Source organism: Chenopodium quinoa, unplaced genomic scaffold, assembly GCF_001683475.1.
Source record: "Chenopodium quinoa cultivar QQ74 unplaced genomic scaffold, ASM168347v1, whole genome shotgun sequence".
NCBI lineage: Eukaryota > Viridiplantae > Streptophyta > Magnoliopsida > Caryophyllales > Amaranthaceae > Chenopodium > Chenopodium quinoa.
In genome coordinates, this window is record NW_018743217.1 from 703,540 (window position 1) to 725,632 (window position 22,093).

Consider the following 22,093-nt stretch of genomic DNA (forward strand, 5'->3'; position numbering starts at 1 on the left):
TGTCAGAGGGACCTGGTACCCCTTGGCGATCTTACACGATCCCTGGGCGATGCTATGCGGAGGAGCTACTGCCGTTGTTAGCTCCAGTTCCTGTACCGGCTGAGGATGTGGCAGTAAGATTTTTCAACTTTTACCTTTCGTTAAGTAGCCCCCAAGTGACGCTTCAATGACTTTGGTTTGCTTTATCAGGACGATGTTGCTGAGTTTGTGCCACCCCATATGTCTATTCATTACCAGGAGACATATGGGACGATTGAGGAGATGATTCCTCCGGCTTCTGAGGACGAGCGCTTCGTGGAGCGGTCGATTCCTCGCCACCAGACTCGGGTAAGCTTGTTTATTTGCAACTTTTGTCCATATACATTATGCATGTTTACTTACTTATTTCTTTTACAGTTCTCACGCGAGGTGGTTTCAGCGATGGCACGATGTATAGATGCCTTTCGGAGCCAGCTTGTCCGGATGAGGAACGTGGCTATCTATCGTCGGGACGACGCCATTCAGGAGGTAGTCTTTCTTTCATATGTTTTACATTACCTGCTTTGATTTTCCCTGTTTCTGATTTTAATTTCTTTTACAGGGTCAACCCATTCCTTCTCGTACCCGCACGAGACCTGAGGTGCGGAGGGATCCGGCGAGGTCTAGCTCGAGACGCCGCCGCACTACTTCGAGAGGCAGGGGTGGTCGTTCTAAGGATGCTCAGGTAGAGGGCTCAGGTTCTTCCTCTGAGGGTGCACATGCTGCGCCAGTAGGCCAGGGAAAGGCTACCTCGGCTCTTGGAGGTGGTGGGATGTATGAGGTTGGCTCGTCATCGCAGCAGCCTCCATAGCCTCAGGTTGATCTCGGGTGGACGGGCCCTACGTTGAGCTTTCCTCCTCCTGCGGAGACTAGAGTTGATGCTGGAGCTAGAGTCGGAGCTGGTGGAGAGGTTACTCCTCGTACTGCGGAGTTTTATGCGATGATGGGTTTACATCCCCCGGCGTCGTAGTTTATACCTGTGCTTTTTATTTATTTATTTGACTTTATATAGAACTTTGCCTTTTAGTTAGACTCATTTTAGACATATTTTGTATGTACATACTATTATGAGTTTATTTTATTTATCATGTTTTTATATTTTTTTATTATTACTATTGTGTGCATGTATGTGTGTGCAAGAAAGTGGGAAAAATAATTTTGTGCAAAAATTCCGTCATTTTTATTATTGATGGAGGGTATCCAACTTTCTCCCCCAAAAAAGAAAAAAAAGGAAAAAAGGAAAAGGCAAATAAAATATTGGATTTATAAAAACTTGGAAATTATTCTAAATAAAGTCCAAAAAAATAATATAATTAATATAATAGCTATATTAATTAAAAAAAGGAATATATGAATATTTAGAAAAATATAAGGAAGTTGTAAAGTCGTTAGCAAACTCGAATTAAGTTAAAAACGTGGTTTTTAGAAAGCGCGTACGATGAGGCAAATTGGCGCCAGCTGGCGCCACGCGTTTTGGTGTAGCGCCAGGCGCTACACTTAGCGTTTGGCGCCAAGCTCTGACGTCAGGCGCTAATAATAGCGTCTGGCGCCAAATAGCGCTGACTCCGTATGCTTCTTATATTAAAACTGCTCCGTTCGTGCATAAATAGCCCCCTGTCCAACCGATTCTTATCATGATTTCAGCAACTAAAATAATTCTTAGCTTTAGAAAAAATAATATCATGTCTTTAGTCACCAAGACTTTTACCAACTACACCCATGAATGGTGTCGGTCTCTTAATGCCAAAGAAATAAAAGAATTAGATGTATTTCACTTGGGGGTATTTATGGCATCAAAGGGGTAGATCTTGACTTAGATTTTATTCATACCGCTTTAGAATATTGGGATGTAGATACCCATTTCTTTAGAAATGGGTATGATGAAATTAGCCCTTTGCCGGAAGAATTTGGTGCTATTTTAGGTTTCCCTGCATTAGATCTTGTAGTAATCCCAAGGATAGATGCATATTATTATAAAGACTTTGAACGCTTCTTCAATTTAAAAGAAAGGGATTTATCAAAAATAGTAGATGGCAACATAGTTAATTTGAAAGAATTTTCCCGCCATTATTTTGATAAGCCTTACTCCGAATCTTTTCATATTTATAGAAGAAGAGATTTCTTATTTTGTATGCTTAATCAATTTTTTTCTTGGTAGTGGTAAAAATAATGAGGATCAATCAATTATAACCACCGTATTAGAACAAATTGAATCAGGGAGAAATCCAATGCCATTAATAGTTGGAGAGACTATGATTGGTCTTGATGAATTGAAGAGGAATCCAAAAGCACCTTTTCGGGGCTCTCCAATTTTATTACAGGTAGAAAAATAATATTTTTAATTACAGAAATCAAAAATATATTTTTGTATAGTAATAATAATTTATTTGTATTGCAATTTTTTTTTACAGATGTGGCTAATGGAAAGGCTGGAATTAATTAGCCCTCCAGACAACATTGAGAAGTACACTCCGAATTGTTTCGTGGGGAGGAAGAAACGCTTCTTTAAGATGGGGCGCCGCGAATGGAAGAAATTCTTTGACTCCTGCAATTTTGCCATCAAGAGGGTCATCCCGTATGACTTATTATTATCCCTACAGGGTAAAAAGGCAATACGACCTACTTCAAACTATTCCTTCCGGAGATCTTCGTCCTCCCTACGAGTTCCCTGTCTCCCAGGAAGTAGACAAATTTGATGCTTATTGGAGTGCCAGACCTCTATGGGATGTAATTACTTAAAAGGTTCCTCCTTCCTTGTCCAGTGATGTGAAGAAGTGACTGCTGAAGAAACCTTCAAAGGGTTTGAAGAAAAATCAGGGTAAAACTGATGTGAAGAGTCGTCTAGGTGACAGGGTGATTCCAGCTAAGGAACGCTTAGGTGAAAGAGTTGAATTCAAAACACCTGCAATGCCTAGGAAGAAAAGTACTACGAAAGATAAGGGAAAAAGGAAAGCTGACACCACAGAGAAAAAAACTTGGGTAGAAAAGAAGCATGTAGTCCTAGCTGAAGGGGAAACTATCTACTCCAAGATTGAATGTAGGTCCTCTAAAGGATGCCTACTAGCTAAGGTTATGGATGAGGAGGAAGAAGCAGACAAAAATTAGAAAAGGGCTAGGAAAGAAGAAGAAGATTAAAAGCATTGCTTAATTTTCAATTATTAGACTTAGTTTATTATTTAAAGTTAATTTATTTAAGCTTTATTTAAATTCCATCAATAATGTAATTTTATTTTATTAATGAAATTCCAGCTTTTAATTAAATTATTTACTTTAAATTTATTTTATTAAAGTAATGAAAACCGAAAAAATTAATTTTCCAGACATTCTTCGAGTACGGAAGTCGAAAATTTTCCGAAAAACACCGAAATATTCCCAGAATTTTAACTGTTAATTGGCGCCACGATTTCGGTACTAGCGTCGGTTACGGCATCCTGGCGTCAGGCGACGGTGCCGTCGTCTGGCGCTAACGGTCCTCGGCTGGCCCCAGAATTTTTTCTGCGATGCCGATATTTTGCCGATCTTCTGTCGAATTTTTAATTAATTCTGAGATGCAAGATTTTTAAAAAATAAAGTTGCCGCACCCGTAAAGGGTTGCCTACGTATCCTTTCTTAAGGAATCAGGCCAAACGTAGCTCTCTTGAGTATCCTACTCAAGTAATTATGGGTAGTATTTCTTAAGTTGGTCAAGATTTGTCATATTCGAGAACTCATTGCCATCCATATCAGTTAATTTTGCTGCACCTCCCGACAGGATTGTTTTGACAATGTAGGGTCCAGACCAATTAGGTCTAAATTTTCCCCTTGGATCTAAAACATTTTTCCTTAATGCTTTTAATACCAAGTCTCCTACTTTGATGTTTCTTGTCTTGACCTTCTTATTAAAATTCCTAGCCATACGAGTTTGATAGCACTGAGTGTGATGTAGAGCTTCTAGTTGTTTTTCATCGAGTAGAATTAATTCTTCATATCTTGCTCTAGTCCATTCAACTTCATCAAGTTTATTCTCTAACGCGATGCGTAGAGATGGAATCTCTAGTTTGACAGGTTGTGCGGCATCCATTCCATATACCAACGAAAATGGCGTATTTCCTGTTGATGTGCGAATTGACGTGCGGTAATCCCACGATGCGAAGTGAAGTTTGTCAGGCCAGTCCTTATAATTTTCCGTCATTTTCTCGATGATAGTCTTTAGATTTTTATTGGCTGCCTCGACTGCTCCATTTGCTTGAGGCCTATACGGGGAAGAATGATGATGTTGAATGCCATATTTTTGTAACAATTCTTCACATTCAGCTTGAAAGTGAGTTCCATTGTCACTTATCATTTCATGTGGGACTCCATATCGACAAATAATGTTTCTCTCAATAAAGAGTGCTACATGTTTTGCAGTGAGTTTAGCGTATGATTGCGCTTCGACCCACTTTGTGAAGTAATCAATTGCTACTAAGATATATTAATGGCCTCCTGTTCCTGGGGAGTGATCTTGCCGATGATGTCAATTCCCCATGTAGAGAATGGCCATGGCGACGTGTAGGTGTAGAGCAAGGATGGAGGAACATGTTGTAAATTGGCATAGATTTGGCACTTAGGGCATCTCTTTACGTATTGATGGAAATCCCTATTCATTGTAGTTCAATAATATCCTTCTCGCTTTATCTTTTGTACTAACATTTTGCCATTTATATGAGTGCGACAGATTCCTTCGTGGACTATCCTCATTGCTCTTTGTGCATCCTTTTTTCCTACACATAAGAGAGATCGACCCTTAGGTACCCTTTTATGTAGCTCGTTGTCTATGAGTACATATTGGGAAGCCAAGAGTTTTAATGCTCGTTTTTCTCTTTTGTCAGCGTGGGGAGGGTATTCTCCTTTGGTGACATAATTGAGCGTGTCCGTGTACCACGGTTCTTCTTCTTCGTCTTGGAATACTTCGTCATCTTCTATAGCCTGGATGTATGCTGGTTTGTGCCTTTTCTCTATAGTTAGAGGCATTTGCTCGATTTCCGTGGGAATCATAACCATTGAGGCTAGTCTTGCCAAGGCATCAACAAATTGATTTTCTTCCCTAGGTAGGTATGTGTACTCTACCTTCTCAAACTGATCAGTAAGAGTTTCCAGATAGGTTTGGTAAGGGGCTAGACTTTCACTTCTTAATTTCCACCTTTTGGATATTTGATTGATGATTAATGAAGAGTCTCCGAATATCCTTAACCTTTTTACTCCCAATACCAAAGCTGTTTCGAGGTCTACCATGCATGCTTCGTATTTTCAGCAGCGTTGTTGGTAACGTCGAAATCAAGCTTTACGGAGATTGGAACATGCTCTTCTACTAGTAATACTCCAACGCCACATCCCTTTTGGTTTGAGGCTCCGTCGAAGTACAAGGTTCAAGTATCATCTTCAGTGACCATTAAGTCTTCATCTGGAAATTCATTGTCTTGTATTGGCGTCGAGTCTTCTATTGGAAAATCTGCTAGAAAGTCTGACACCATAGATCCTTTGATAGCTTTTTGTGGCATAAACCTTACATCAAACTGGGCTAAATTGACTATCCATCTTGACATGCGTCCGTTGAGTGTAGATTTCTTGAATAGATACTTGAGTGGATCTAATTGGGAGACTACGAAGATGGTATGCACTACCATGTAATGTCTTAACTTGGTTGTGGCCCACACTAAGGCAAGGCACAGCTTCTCAAGTGGTGTGTAACATGCTTCATATTCGAGCATTTTCTTGCTTAGATAGTAGATTGCTTTTTCTTTGCCTTCTACTTCTTGTGCTAGCATAGCTCCCATTGTTTCTTTGGTAACCGTCAAATACAACCTAAGAGGTATTCCGGGAAGTGTTGGTGCTAATACGGGAGGATTTGCGAGATAGGCTTTGATCTTTTTAAAGGCTTTTTGACACTCTTCATCCCATATTACTGGTACATTCTTCTTAAGTTTCTTAAAGATTGGTTCACATATCGTCGTCAATTTCAATATAAACCTACTTATGTATTGCAACCGGCCAACAAATCCTCGAATCTGTTTCTCAGTTTTGAGCGGTGGCATTGACATGATTGCTTTAATCTTGGTTGGGTCTATCTCTATTCCTCTAGAGCTTATGACATAACCCAAAAGCTTGCCTGAGGTGACTCCAAAAGCACACTTAGATGGGTTCAGCCTCATATTATATTTTCTTAGCCTTTCAAAAAATTTCCTTAAGGCTACTTGATGGCCTTGACGGTCTTTTGTTTTCACAATCATGTTGTCGACATATACTTCAACTTCTTTATGCATCATGTCATGGAGTAAGGCAGTTGTTGCACATTGGTAAGTAGCACCCCGTTTTTCAACCCGAATGGCATTACCTTGTAGCAGTAAGTGCCCCATGGTGTTATGAAGGTTGTTTTCTCCATGTCTTCTTCTGATTGTAACCTGCGTATCCGTCCATGAACGAGAGAAGTGTGTGGTTCGCTGTGATATCTACCAGAATATCGATGTGTGGTAAAGGGAAGTCGTCCTTTGGACTTGCCTTATTTAGATCTCGATAGTCGACACACATTCTTACCCTTCCATCTTTTTTCGGAACTGGGACGACGTTGGCAACCCATTCAGGGTATTTGGATACCTTGATGAAACTTGCAGTTATTTGTTTTTGGACCTCTTCTTTTATTTTAAGAGCTACGTCGGGTTTCATTCGACGTAACTTTTGTTTTACAGGTTTCATTCCTGGAATTAGTGGTAGTGTGTTAAGCTATTTTTCTATTAATGCCTGGCATATCTTCGTATGACCAAGCAAATACATCGATAAATTCTTTAAGTAAGTTAATTAAATCGGTTCTTTCTTATTCGTTAAGTGTTAGTCCGATTTTAACTTCTCTTTTATTGGTTGAATCATTTGAGATATCAACCGTCTCAGTTTCTTCAATTATTGGTGTTTTCTTTTCGAGTGTTTCCATTGCTTTAATAAGTTCTTTGTCTTTTTCATTGTTAGTTAAGCAATGCTCGTCATCTTGGGTTAGAGAAGAACACAAGAAATTTGGAGAAGAAGAAATATTATTGTACTCTGAGATCGTTACATCAAAGAGTGATATGTCCTCAGGGACTTGATCGCTAACTATTCTAGGAGAAGAAATAGAGGGGGAAGGTGCTACAACTAAAGACCTAGATGACTCTATAGGGAGAGACTCCGACTCAGACTCTGACTCAGACGACTCTTCAAACATTGGTCCTTGCCCTGTCGTGGTGGATATCTTCCTTCCACTTGGAGTAGCCACCTTGACGGTCTTGCGCCACCCTTGTAGTGATCCTTCAGCTGGAGTAATTAGCTTCAAAGGATCGAAGCTTTCTCTTTGTAGGACTGTTTGAATGAGCGAGGAGTTATCCTCTTTGTAAGTTGGCTCATTCTTTTCTCGCCCAAACAATAATCCCATTACGTTAAAGTCAAAGCATGGGGGTGCTTTCTCCTTAAGGACAGGAGTTGGGATTTCATCTATGAAGTAACAATCCAAGAAAATTTCAAATCCCGGTTGCCTTATGCCATTTACAACAAATGGCTCGGGAAATTCATGGCATGGATAGTCCTCTCCTTCTTTTATAAATTGACCATTAAGTGTAAGAGGGTACTGATCCATTGGGATTGCTTTCTTTTGAGTGCGAGCGTCTCTACGTGCCTTTGATTTTTCCTGGGCTCGCTTGAGATCTTTCCAAGTTGGTTCGAAACCAAGTCCGAAAGTGTCTAACTTAGGGAGGCCAGGTGACTTCAGTGATTTTGCTATTCCCTTCTTCTTTCCTAGGGTCATCCTAGGAAAATGTTCTTGTTTCTTCATAATAGCATTTACAATCATGTTGGAATGGGGGTCATGGCAAAGAGGGGTCCTTTCGTCCTCTTGGATTAAGGAGACCTCTTCGTTAAAGCCCCATAAGTCTTCATCATCCTCGTCGTGCTCCATGTAAATTATGGGATTTTCTATAGACTTAATTCTCATGGGTGAAGCATCGAAGGTGATAGGAATTCCCCCAACTATAGCTTTTACTTGTTGGTGGAGAGATGAGGGGATGGCCTTTAGGTCATGAAGCCAAGGGCGCCCCAACAGTAGATTGAACGAAGCTTTAATGTCCACTACTTGGAAAGTAGTAGCATGTTCTATTGCTCCTGCCGTTACATTCATGGTAATTTTACTAAGAGCTTGACGACGAGTGTTGTCGTAGGCCCTTATTCCTTGTGTAGACGGAGTTAAATCTTCATCCCTTATGCCTAGCATCCTCGCAGTTCAAAGTGGACAGACGTTGATGGCCGATCCATTGTCCACAAGAGTCATAAGGACGTTCATTCTCTTGCAGACTACCGTGAGGTTTAATGCCTTGTAATGTTTGGCACCTTCTGGAGGTAAATCCTTGTCAGAAAAGGTGATAAAATTGATTGGAATAGGAAGATCGCTTATGAGGAAGTTAGCCAACCCCTCAGGAGTAGTGTCAGAATCTATCCCTATTTTGTCCAAGGCATTCATTACAGCCAACCTATGTTCTCGAGATGTCGCCAAAAGTTTCCATACGTTCATCTCAACTTTTGTTTTCTTAAACTGCTTGACAATATCGTTGTCTTCAATGATAGGTATGGGAACTTGTGGTATGGTTGGCATGGGTTGTGTTGAAACGGGAGGTTGCATTCTGCCGGATCTTGTGAGGACGTCTATCGATGAGTCTTCTTCAGCCCAAAAGTCATCCATGGCGTATGACACAGAAGGTGGAGATCCTACTATGTCTTTTAAGTAGACGTCTTCTTCATTACTGTCCAAAACTTCGTTAATGGTTCCATCATCTTCTTGTGGAACTTGGACTAGTTTCTTTTCATCAATCATTTTCTGAATTAAATCCTTGAATTTAAAACAGTTTTTGATAGTGTGACCCCCTGATTGATGATACTGACAGTAATATCTATCTATCCTTTTCAGTGATTCGAACGGCCTTGGTTCGAGAGGTTTGATCTCGCCACTCTCGGAGAGCATTTCGAACATTTGTGCATATGGGATCCCAATTGGAGTGTAGATTATATTACTCTTCTTGGGTTTTTCAGTGACTTGTAAAGGAAAACACTTTGCCTTATAAGTCGTTCTCATGGGCGTGAATTCTCTCTTGGGTTCATCTTTTGGCAGTGGAACCTCGTCATATTTCTTTTGAAGTTCCTTTATAGCCTTGAGAGTTTCACGTAGCAAATGCGACCCTTCCATCATAGACAGTGTGAGTGATCGTATGTCTTCTTTACTTGCTGGTTCTGGAAGGTTATCCATGGCGTCGAAAAAGATCTTATCCTCTTCTTCGATGGCATGGATTTCCTTGACAGGTTTAATGAGAGACGAGGGGTCAACCTCGTTTTCCTCATCAGAGATAGCCAAGGCATGAGCGAGAGGTGCATTATCAATACTTGGCTTCTTACTGGAAGGGGGCAATGGTAGCTTGTTGTTATTGATTAAGTCTTGGATAGCTTCCTTAAGCTTCCAACAGTTTTCGGTGAGATGGCCCCTACCTTGATGGTACTTGAAATGTGCATTGGGGTTCCAATTAGCCAATCTCTTTTTCGACTGGTGGGTACCCAAATGGTCCAATAGGAGTTATAAGACCTTTTGCATTTAATCGATCGAATGTGGTGTCATAACTCATGCCAATAGGAGTAAAGTTCCTCCTAAATGTTTTCTTTTGTCCTTGATTGTTCATAGCAAGGACTTCACCTAGGTTAAAAGTGCTAACATTGTTTGAGTGGGTGGTTTTTGAAGAAGAAGGGTTGTCGGTCTTCTTTCCTTTCCAGCCACTGTTGGAGTTATTGTTGGCAGCTTTTAACGTAGCCAAGTCGTCTTCAATTTTGATCCCAATGTTGTAGACAACCTTGAAGGTATGGAGATTGTTTTGATATTTAAGATGCTTGGAATATTTTTCTTGAAGGTTTTTGATGAACAACCTTACAGATTCTTTTTCACTTGGCACCTTGATCATCTTAGCTGAGGTTTCTCTCCATTTATTAAAGAAAGAGGCGAAGCCTTCGTTCTCTTTCTGCTTGAGGATTTCAAGCTCCCTATGGTCAGTCTCAACTTGAATGTTGCATTTGTACTTATCAACGAAAGCGTTTGCTATGGACTCCCAGGTGGAGGTCTTTTCTTTTTTGAGAGAAAAGAACCATGGTTGGCAAACGGTCTCGAGAGATAGTGAGAACAGAGAGGGGAACACCTTCTTATCGATACCCTTAATACTCATTATTGTTTCGAAGGCTCTTAAATGAAAATAAGGGTTATCATTTGCTTTGAATTTCGGGATGTCGTTGGCATTGAACTTCTGCGGAAGAAGATCTTTGTCCATTGAGACCCCTTGTGAAGTAAGCCCTTGAAACTTGTAGTCTCTAGTTAGCTTGCTTAGACTCTCTTTCATGAGGTCCATCTGTTGTTGTTTCACAGGGTCATCAATCTTAAGTGTGAGGAGCTTCAGTGCCTCAGTCACGGTAACCAGTTGGTTCCTAAGCTCATTGACTTCTTCTTGTGTTGCCATTATTGTCCTAGCTTTCCTCTTACGAGCTATGGGTTTGTCGAAAAGTTATACTTGTACGAAAATGTTGTCTTTGATTAACCGTCCTTCCTTTCTTGACCACGCGATGTAATTGAAACCAATTTGCGTTTTAATTACTTGACTCGAATCGACTTGACTTTACGGTTTTTAAAAGAGGAAAAAATTAAAAAATAGGTACATATTTTTTAGGCAAAAATAATGTGTATATTTTTAGGGAACTAAGTATAGTTTTTAAATTGGAGGATTAATATCCGACTTACCCCCAAAAAAATGACGGAAAAAACGCGCATACAAGACTCTCTTAGACATGGTCAAAGTGTGTGTATTGGTGTGTGCGTTGAGTGTAAGTGACATATTTGGACTCTTGTGTAAGACCATGGGACTTAGTGCCTAAACTCAAATAATGACTTAACAAAGTACTATTGACAGCGAAAATTAACCGAATTAATTAGCAAACTGGTTAATTAGAGATTTGATGATGACTCGATCAATAATCCGAATTGTCGTCAAAACGACAGGACTGGCGCCTCTCTTTGCAGTGTAGCGCCAGATGACAGAGCTGTCGTCAGGCGCCACACTCCACATAGTGGCGCTACAGTTCAGACTTTGGCACCAATGCTAGAGCTTCAATCTGAGACTATTTTCGGTGTTATTAATCATCAGGGGCATGCCTAAAGTCGTACTAGGTCAATTCTGATTAAAATATTAGACTTTATTTATTCTAATTAGTTAATTAATTGTCCAGATGCACCGCGCGAAAGCCTAACCGTGAAGGGTTGACACGAGTGGATGGGACACCGCGAGTTAAGAAAAACTCGCTTCCATGGTTTGGTGAATTCAACATTCTCGGATGTATCCTTTGTTGCTCAGAGCGTTCAATCAGGTAGATAGAGCATGAATTCCCAGAGGGTTATGTCCATATGTAGAACACATATGGGTTTCAGAAAAGTGAGGAAAACTCAATCAGGAAGTAGGATCGAGCAAACAATACGAAAAACTGGTCGAAATTAGAACGCATATTTCTGGCTCGGTATTGGAAGAATTTGGCGCCAATAAACAGAGATTAGCGCCAGGTTTTAATTGTAGCGCCTGGCGACAAAATTGTCGTCTGGCGCTACAGTTAAAAGTCTGGCGCTAATGCTCTGGTCCCTGACGCTAATTCCTACATGCCTCAGCATCTTTCTGTGCTCGATAAAATTTTCCAGTTTCGCGCAGTGTTATTTCGGTCTTAGTTGTGAAAGATATTCCTAAAATTTCCTACATGTAAAAATCCTATGTTTTAACTCATTACGGATGGTCTTTCCAATGATATCTTTTTTATGCATATGACAATAATGTTAATCAAAATTACGCACATGAAATACTTAGAACGTTTCGAGTCTCATCCACTCATTCTAAATCATTGCCGAAACAAATTCAGGAATTAAAATAGAAATCCTCCCCAGTGGAGTCGCCAAAAACTGTAGGGAATATTTCAAGCATTAATCCCCTAGCTTGAACCCCACTGTGATCATACACTAAAGTACGGTGGCGTCCAAAGGGAAAGAATATAGAGCAAAAGAGTCGCTAACAAGTTTTAAGAACTTGTAAACCGTTCACGAGGTGAAGGTTACACCCCTTAACGATCCAGGAGATCGTCAACTCCATAAGGTCTTAAACCAAATAGGGTTCGGGGATGAAGGTACAAATCCAACCTAAAAGAGATTGAACCTTCCCTAATAATAGGCCTCTACTTTATTCAGATCATATTCATGTGCACTTTCTGACTAACATGCAATCAATAGGATTACCCTAAACCTGTTTATCTATGTTGGTTGATTATTAATGCACAAATAAAACTATTATTGGCGATCACTTGAATTATATCAAATTAACCCTAAACAAGATTATTAATTATCTTATTAAGCGTGATTACAAGTACCAATTCCCTTTAAACATGCATAAAAGGCGTGATCAAGCAATAAATAAATATCAAGCAACATAATAATAATAATCACAATAATTAAAATAATAATTATGATAATTAAAATAATCATGTTAAATCATAATAATAATAGCAAGATCTTAGACATGATACTAACAAGATTAATAACAAACCCTAGCATGTCACTAAACATATAAAAATCAAATCTTTAACCCTAACATGATACTAACATCATAAATATTAGGAAGAGAAATAGGAAACATCATAACAATCATACTTGATTTAAGGAACTTATTATTTACCCTAAACATGATACTAGGAAGCAATAAAACATCCTAACATGATACTAGGAATCATAATAACAACCTAGACATGATTGCTATATCATAATAACAATGTAAACCATTAAAAGCACTTACTTGGATGCCTCGTACCTCTTTCTAATAACAAAATACACGCGTTAGTAACTTCAAGGAAAATAATAATTAAAATAACAATTAAATAATAATTGAAATAAAGATTTGGGACCAAACCCTCAGAAATATTAAAACCTTTCACGTTTAGGGCGAAGGCAACTTCGAATATGGCTAGGTGTTTCTATATCTAATGAATGCAGAATTTTTATATTTGTGAAAAGGATAGTTTAGAAAAAAGAGAGAGAAATCATGAGAATCTTGATGAGAGTTGGTAATTGAAAACGGAGTTTTTACGACGTTATTTATAAAGAAAATCAGCCAAAAAGATAAAACATCAAAAACAGAGTTATGACGCAAAAAACTAAGTTGGCGCCAAACGCTGACCTTGGCGCCAGACGTTAAGGCTAGCGACAGGCGCCAAGCGTAGCGTCAGGCGCTACAGCTGACGTTTGGCGCTGACTCAGAAATTCACGCGTTTTCTTAAAATCAGATAGAAATTGTCGTACAATAGGATAAAATCGTATTTTTCCTAAAAATGTTCTTTGATTTTAATTAAAACTCTGAAAAGTCAACAAAAGTCAATTTATCAATAATAATTGAATTAGGAATGAAAAGAACCTTCTAGAAGAATCTAGAAGACTAAAACCATTCCTAATTGCATTAGGAATGATAAATCCATATTAGGCCCTCCTCTAGATCATTGGGCCACACATAAGGCTCAAACCGGGCCCAGATCAGTAATTTGGCCATAACTTCCTCATTATTCATCGGAATTGGGCTTATAATATATCGTTGGAAAGGTCTTTTCAAGCCCTATACAACTACACTACTATTGGACCCATATCATGGACCAAACAAACTGGATTGGTTGTTTTCTTAAAATAGGTTTTCAAAAACAGAGAGAAGAGAAAAGAAATTAAAACTTTCCGCAACACTAAACTTTCCACACTTTCACTTCATTCGATTATGATTCGACGTGAAAGGTACTCATCACTGGGTTTTGTTTTCGGGAGACACAAGTGGGTGCCTACAGTTAATTATGATTGTTATTATTTTTAACAGGGAATTTTGTGTAGAACTACCCTAAAGATAGGGTCATTTGTGAATAACTACCCATTTTTTTTATTTGTTTAGAACTACCCGCAAGTTTGCAAAAGTTTAGGTAGCACTACCCACTAACGTTTTTCGTCCCATTAAAACGTTATTTTGGCCCAATTTTTTACTTTTTTCAATTACAATGGTCAATTAATGCTAAAATAAGCAAAAAAACCCCAATTCAATTTGTAGGGAATAATTTCAAGCGTTAATCCCTAGCTTGAACCCCACTGTGATCATACACTAAAGTACGGTGGCGTCCAAAAGGGAAGAAGATAGAGCAAAAGAGTCGCCAACAAGTTTTAGGAACTTGTAAACCGTTCACAGGGTGAAGGTTACACCCCTTAAAGATTCAAGAGATCGTCAACTCCATAAGGTCTAGAACCAAATAAGGGTTCGGGGATGAAGGTACAAATCCAACCTAAAAGAGATTGAACCTGCCCTAATAATAGGCCTCTACTTTATTCTGATCGTATTCATGTGCGCTTTTTAACTAACATGCAATCAATAGGATTAATCCTAAACTTGTTTATCTATGTTGGTTGAATATTAATGCACAAATAAACTATTATTGGCGATCACTGAAAATCATAATCATAATTAACCCTAACAAGATTATTAATCATCTTATTAAGCGTGATTACAAATACCAATTCCCTTTAAACATGCATAAAAGGTGTGATCAAGCAATAACAATAAAAATAGAATATCAAGCAACATAATAATAATCATAAATTTAAATAATAATTATAATCATCATATTAATAATAATCAAAATAATTATCATCAATAAAATAATCATCATCAAAATAATAATATTCATGACATTCATAATCATCATAAATTATAACAATTATAATTATAATCATAATCATGTTCATGTTAATATTAAAGCATAATAATAATAGAAATATCCTAGGCATGATACTAACAAGATTAATAACAAATCCTAGAATGTCACTAAGCAATAAAAATCAAATCTTTAACCCTAACATGATACTAACAATCATAAATATTAGGAAAAAAATAGGAAGCATCGTAACAATCATATTTGATATTAAAATTACCCTAGACATGATACTAGGAATATCATAATAATTTAAACATGATCATAACATCAATAAAACCATTAAAGTACTTACTTTGATGCCTCGTACCTCTTTCTAATAACAAAATACACACGTTAGTAACTTCAAGGAAAATAATAAATCAAACAATTAAATTATATAATGGAAAGAGAGATTTGGGACCAAACCCTCAGAAATTAAACCTTTCACGTCTAGGGCGAAGGCAACTTCGAATATGGCTAGGTGTTTCTAGATCTTCTGAATGCGGAATTTTGTATGAAAAAAACAAGGTTAGAAAAAAAAAGAAAGAGAAGGATGAATGAATTAGAAAGAATGAGAATTGATGAATGCGAATGAAAACTGGTTGTAGGTGAATATATTGAAAACTGATTGTTGATGAATGAAAACAGAGTTTTTAATACGTTATTTATAGAGAAATCAGCCAAAAAGATAAATTTACAAAACAGAGCATTGGCGCACGTGAAACAGAGCTGGCGCACCTAAAACAGAGCAGGCGCCAGCATCAGCTAATTGGCGCCAGGCGCCAATGCCTGGCGTCAGGCGCTAAACCTGTTTTTGACGCGTTTTCGAAAATCAAATAAATTTTCCGTACTGGAGGATAAAATCGTATCTTTTCCTCGAAAATGCTTTTTGATTTTAATTAAAACTCTAAAAAGTCAACAAAAGTCAATTTATCAATGCTAATTGAATTAGGAATGAAAAGAACCTTCTAGAAGAATCTAGAAGACTAAAATCATTCCTAATTGCATTAAGAATGATAAATCATATTAGGCCCTCCCCTAGATCATTGGGCCGCATATAAGGCTCAAACCGGGCCCAGTTTAGTAAATTGGCCATAACTTCCTCAATATTCATCAGAATTGGGCTTATAATATATCGTTGGAAAGGTCTTGTGAAGCCCCATCCAACTACACTATTATTGGACCCATATCATGGACCAACCAAACTGGATTGGCTGTTTTCTTAAAATAAGTTTTCAAAAACAGAGAGAAGAGAAAAGAAATTAAAAATATCCGCAACACTAGACTTTCCACACTTTCGCTTCATTCGATTATGATTAGACGCGAAAGGTACTCATCACCGGGTTTGGTTTTGGGGAGACACAAATGGGTGTCTACACAATTAAATCCCCAAACCTTAGAAATTAAAATCCCCAAATAATACTACACTAATGAACCCTAAAATAAATTATGATTAAAACCTTAATTAGGTTAATTAAGGTAAATTAAAACCTTTATACAAATTGGGAGAGTTAATTGGGTGGCTAAAGTGAAAAAAGTGAGCTCCGATAACGTCTTAATTGGACGAAAAATGTTAATGGGTAGTGCTACCCAAATGTTTTCAAACTTGTGGGTAGTTCTAAACAAAAAAAAAATTGGTAGTTGTTCACAAATGTCCTATCTTTAGGGTAGTTTGATGAGTGACATTTATGTCACTCCTAGGATAGTATTTATGCCTTGTTTTAGCTTGTCTTAGGGTGTTTTGTAGTTGTTTTGTTGGTGTTTTGTAGTTGTTTTGTTCAAATAATGCGTACATATACATGTCTCGGTATGTTTTTAATGAAATCGCGTGTATTCTTGAATGCTTGCCTTCATTGCGTGTTTGCACCGTTCCCTATACCTTATTGCTTCCCTTGGTGTTTGTGCTTAGGTATTTGAACTCTTGGATTGCATAGAAGAAGCCAAGGAAGCATGAGAGAAGAATCGAAGAAAGCAAGGTGCAAGGGCGCGCACAATGTGCACGGGCGCGCGGCTGGAGTGTGCGGGCGCGCAGCCCAGTCAGAACCCGTGCAAAAGAGGCGAAATTGCATAATAGAGGCCGAAAGTTTTGCGCGGCCTGCGTGCGACCTGTGCGCGGGCGCACACTCTCTTCCGCGGGCGCACAACTCAGCCAGCAAGCCCCAACCCACAAAGGCGCAGGCGCGCAGCCGCCTTGCGCGGGCGCACAGTCTGCTACGCGGGCGCACAGATACCATGCGCGGGCGCACAACGAGCCCTGTTCAGCGTTTTTTTTGCGACTTCCTTTATATTTGCGAGCCTTGTTTTTGTATGGGAGAACTTCATTTTTCCTTTAGATCTTTTTCCCTAGTTTTAGGAGAGCTTCTCTCTCTTAGGGTTAGATTAGGATTTTCTCTCTCTAGTTTAGGAGTAGTTTTAGAGAGAGAAAGCTTGGATTTCCATGGTGTTTTTGAGAGGTTGAAGAAGAAACTTTGTGAAACTTCTTCTCATCTATTCAATGAGCATTTTCTAACTTTCTCTCATCTTTATTGCCTTGCTTAATTCTTAGTTTTTGCTTTTTGTTTGTTGATTTGAGTAGATTAATTAGTTTGTTTGTTTGATCTTGTTTTATTCTTATTTTACCTTGTTTTCCATGTCTATCTTCATTATGTTAGCTTAGGTCTTGTTCTAGGGAATAGGATGAAGGTTATATTAATGAATTGAATGATTGATTGTGATTAGTATGAAATTGTTTCTTGATTATTGTGTATGGATGATGCTTTTATGGATTAGAATCCTTCTAGCTAATCGATTCTATGCTCTTAATTGTGCTTTCAATCAATTGTGCGAGAGTGATTTGGTTGAAGAGCCCTAAATTCTTCCATACCTTTGCTAGGCTAGTTGCACGAGAGTGAATTAGTTTAGTAGGATAATTAACATAATTAATTGTGCGAGAGTGAGTTAAATGTGTTGATGTTCCTAATCGAGGTCATTTTCATCTAATTGTATGATGTTGTTGAATGCATTGATGTAATTGGATTCCACTTTCCCTAGTTTTAGTTATTTGCTCTTAGTAGTATTTGGTTTAATCTCTCTCTATCTCACAACCTTTCCTACTAGTCTAATTTGCACAAATTGATACACTTAGTCTTCGTGGTTCGACCCTTTAATTGCCACTAACTAGTTTAGTGTAAGTTTAGGTATTATAAAGGATTAATTTGATTAGGGTAGTAGCTTAACGACCTATCTAACTCTCGATCATAGTTCTACACAAAATTTCCTTTTTAACATGATTATGATTATTATGATTATTATGTTGCTTTATGTTTATTGTTATTGCTTGATCACGCCTTTTATGTATGTTTAAAGGGAATTGGTACTTGTAATTACGCTTAATAAGATAGTTAATAATCTTGTTAGGGTAAATATGATTGTAATTCAAGTGATCGCCAATAATAGGTTTGTTTGTGCATTAATATTCAACCAACATATATAGATTAAACAGGTTTAGGGTAAACCTATTGATTGCATGTTAGTCAGAAAGCGCACATGAATACGAGAAGAATAAAGTAGAGGCCTATTATTAGGGCAGGTTCAATCTCTTTTAGGTTGGATTTGTACCTTCATCCCCGAACTTCTAGTCATGGTTCCAGACCTATTGGACTTAACAATCTCCTTGATCGTTAAGGGGTGTAACTTTCAACCTGTGAACGGTTTACAAGTTCCTAAAACTTGTTGGCGACTCTTTTGCTCTAGCTTCCTTCCCTTTGGACGCCACTATGCTTAAGTGTATGATCACAGTGGGGTTCAAGTTTGGGGTAATGCTTGAAATATTACCTAAAGTATGGTTGTTAAAAATGAAACAAAAACAAACCAAAAAAAATGTGTATCTAAAATTATAACCATTTGAACAATTATTATTATTATTATTATTATTATTATTATTATTATTATTATTATTATTATTATTATTATTATAAACAAAAGTCATACAACCTATAATAAATTAGTGGGAACTCGAGATATAATATGGGCCATCACTCCTTTAGCTATAGAAAAACCTACCCTAGTGAAGATATAAGTTGCAACATGAGCCCCAATGTCTTGCGTCGTCGAGAACCTTTGAACCCGTTTCAGCAACGCAACAACCTCCTTCTCTAATTCTCCAAGAGAAGAAAAGGAGAAGGGAATGAAAACAATACCCAATCGCCTGACAACGAGCTTCATACTTAACCCGCTTCCGATGAGCCGCATCAGCCACAATCCGTCTAGGCACAAAATCAGATAGCCTTGTCTGTGTCAAAGGAGAAGACCTTGTTAAGTCCACACATATATCGCGACCACAATCCCATGAATAAAGTAACACATTGGTAGGCCTGAGGGCCCTGTCATTCCCTCCAGACAACCTTATGCCAACCTACTTTTCTTGTTAAATCCAAAATCTGTAGCAAATATCAACAAGGGTATCCCAAACAACATTATGCCGATATTTAATTTTCACAATACCAGTACACGACACCGCGTGGTCGTCGAAAATATCTCTAGTAAAAACCCAAGAACAAGACGAGCACGGCCTCAAGACAAAGAAAAATGGAACACCCATCCGGTAGCATAACACACATCGGTATGTCTTTGTGCTCATCGTCTGACATATCCCAATACCATTTCTATTACTATTATTATTATTATTATTATTATTATTATTATTATTATTATTATTATTATTATTATTATTATTATTATTATTGTCGTTAGTTGTTGTTGTAATATCCCTACCTTGGAAGTAGGAGATTGTTCTTATGAATAGTGCACGGACTATTAAACCCCTCAACATGTTTGTTTACCTTCTTACCCATGTGTAAATTTGTAATTTTTCTTAACACTCATCAATTAATTAGAAATTAAATGAAGATCGAATGGAAATTTAAAGTTTAAAATTTCTATATTTAATTAAATAGGGGTTATGATTTAATTACATGGCAGCATTACTCACTGGATAACGAAATGTTGTTGTTTTGTGTAAGATTTTTTTTTCTATATTTTGTGAATGTCAAAACTAACGAACACACATAATTGTGTTTAAAGGACATTAAAACTAATGAAATTAATCTATAATTGTGCCAAAGTAGATGTACTAGGAAGAAAGGAAACCAAACTGACTACGGTGAAAAGGGATAGAAAACAAGAAGGGATTCAAGGGAATTTATGATTATACATTAATGCCACTACTATGTATTGTGATATACCCTATAGTGTTGTATGATGTCCTTGTTGTTTCCAAGTAGATTAACGAGCGTAAAAAATATATAAGTATCATAAATTCCTATATAAAGTGTTAGTACGCATTGTGTTTTTTTACTACTTAAATAAGGATGCAGCACCTGTTGTATCACATTTTCTAGAGTGTCCTAAAACATTACATATAAGGGCCCTCGGCAGTAGATGATTGACTCCATGTGAAGTGCAAACACAAGCTAATAAAATTTAAGGCTAAGCAATAAAGAGATATTCCTTTACCAGTCCATTAACTCTATGTCAAGTGCAAATACAAGCCAAGAAAAATTAAGCCGAAAGCGCTGGCCACCCCGTGCGCAATATATATCATTAGATATAAAGATGATTTTAAAAAGATCGGCCCAAAGACATGCCTAAAATAAATTGTTATAAACAATATCAATAGCTAATTCATATAAAACAAATAAATTAGCATAAGAATTGAACTGAACTGAACTGAATTGAATTGATTGGAGCTGAACTGAGTTAAATTGAACTGAACAGAATTGAATCAAACTGAACTAAACTGTAATTAAGCTGAATAGAACATGGCCTTATAGTATTTCTTAATGAAATAATGAGCAAATGAACCCAACAATTGAAGACCGCAATTAGTGTGTTTCTTTAGAGATGTAGAACAAAAATAGATGAGTTGTAAGTTATGCTTTTTCAGTTTTAAGAAAGCTTTTACGAATAAACCTTTTAATCCCTCGAAGAGAGGAAGTAGTTAGGGAGGTTAGTTATGCATTTGCAAATGCATAACAAATACTAAAAATATTAAAAAGCACATGGGGATGAGAGAAAGGAGGAGAGAGATGGGTAAGTGGGGCCATTTTTTAAATGTATCGTTGAAAGCTTAGATAGTATCATTGACTATGTAGTGATACTATTTTTACCGTATTGATACTATTTCTACACATAGTGAGTACCACTAAATGAATATATAATACCACTACATAGATAAATAGTACCACCGAAATGTTCAATGATATCATTTAATCATCTAGTGATACAATTGATCACCCAGTGGTACTACTCTAAATTCAGAAATGCATTTACGTGAAATAACCCCCATGCCCCTCATTATGCATTTACTCATACATAACTAACCTCCCTTTGAAAGGCCTCCCCTCGAAGAAAGGTCCAAAAGAACTTCCCTTGACATTATTGCTCCATTTAAATGTGTTTTCCTATAATCCTATGAACTTTTAAAGCATAACTAAATAATGAAAATTACAACTAAGCGTTTTCAATTTTATACATGGATGGTATTTGTGGCTTTGTGCAATTTAATTTACCTAAATTATACTTCCTCCTCGTTTTTTTTAATTTATTTATTGCACCATGTTGGATTTACATTATTCACACAACTTTCTTTGATCATCTTTTGTGATTAATCTGTAAGAAAAAATAAAGTAATGCAGGATCTTGTTAGATTCGTTTCGACGTCTACTTTTAAATTATCAAATTTTTATAATTTTTTTCTTAAATATAATTAAAGATATTAATAGTCAAAGTATTGCATAGACAAGCGTGAAATGACAATTCGTGTAATTATAAAAAACGGGGGAAGTATAACTTATAAAGCTTCACAAATATTACAAAATGTCAACAATGACTTTTTTACGACATATCACAAATACTGCCTTGTTGTACTTTATGTAAATCCAACATTTATTTTCCTATTATAAATATCAAATATACTTTTACCAACATTTCCTACATTCTGTATTTAAATGAGCTTTGTATGTGATATATAATATTTTTGTTGTGTTTTTTTTTTGTTAATCCGAAGTCTTGTGTATCTTTCATGATATGATGCAATATATCTCATGTCTAAAACAAAATAATATTTTTTTTTTCTCAAGGCACACACTTTAAGAAAGGATTAGATAAGACAAATTTAAAAAACTAACATAATTTAAACAATACTAACACAAAATATCTCTCTTAAAACACTGCTTATTATAATTTCTTAAGAATCCTACTATCAAAGGTATTAGCCTATTAGGTCATTTAGGTG